Source organism: Ailuropoda melanoleuca, chromosome 10, assembly GCF_002007445.2.
Source record: "Ailuropoda melanoleuca isolate Jingjing chromosome 10, ASM200744v2, whole genome shotgun sequence".
In the NCBI taxonomy this organism is placed as follows: Eukaryota; Metazoa; Chordata; class Mammalia; order Carnivora; family Ursidae; genus Ailuropoda; species Ailuropoda melanoleuca.
Window position 1 is genome coordinate 65,235,363 of NC_048227.1, and position 997 is coordinate 65,236,359.

The following is a 997-nucleotide window of genomic DNA, read 5'->3' on the forward strand; positions in this document are numbered from 1 at the left end:
TATCAATAGATGTTTCAGCCTAAACTACAAATAAAAAACATTTAAATATATTTTTCTTCTCTAGCTGTCAGTGAGTGACTTCAACATGAACTATATACTGTAAATTGTTTCATAACATGGACATATTCAGCATCTGAAATATGAGAAAACAAATGCCAAAGGGGGAAAAAAAGCTAACCTGGATCTATGTGGTGCGTTTTGATTCTATAAATTTAATAGCTCAACAAAAATCGGCTTATTATTTAGTTTACGCTTACCATTCTTTCACTTTGAGATAGCCTGACTTTGAGAAAGCTGCCTACAAAATAAGCATCTTTACTCCAATAATGATTTTATAGATCCCACGAGGTCCTATTGGACCAGAGAAATGTCTGTATTTTGTGGGGATGACAAAGCCAAAGGCAAAACTGTCCAAGTGGGGGAGCAAGAAATAGTAAAATTCGGTATGCAATTCGGTACTACTTGCCATCAGGGCAACAGACACTTTGAGCTCCTTCTGGGACATTCTCTGGAACCCACTCGTGTGGGGCTCTCGGAGCCGGACCATGATCATCGCTTGGACCCAGGTCTTTCCTTTCTGGAGCATGGTGAGCCCGGGGCATTCCCAGGTACGTCTACGTACCCGAAGGGGGTTGGTGGTGGGCCCCTTACTCAGGGTGCCGCGCCTCTGGCACCCAGGGTGGGCAGCAGCGCAACCTGCGGTGCCTCTGATCAGGCAGACCACTGGGGTGGCGGGTCAAATCCTCAGAGGCTTACACCTGGCCCCTCAGATCGCTGTCCTCCCCAGGCCCTGATCACGTAGTGACTTGGTGTTGTCCGGCGCCATTCAGGCGCGTTCCTCGCTGGCCAAGGCAACTGAAGAACGGGATCCACCCACCTGGTCAGGTGCAGCTGACACTGGAAGAGATCCCATTCTAGGGATGCGGTGATCGTGGCCTGACGAAATCAAGAAAACGCACGGTTGGAAGATGTGTAGTAAGTTTCGCGTGACTGTTAG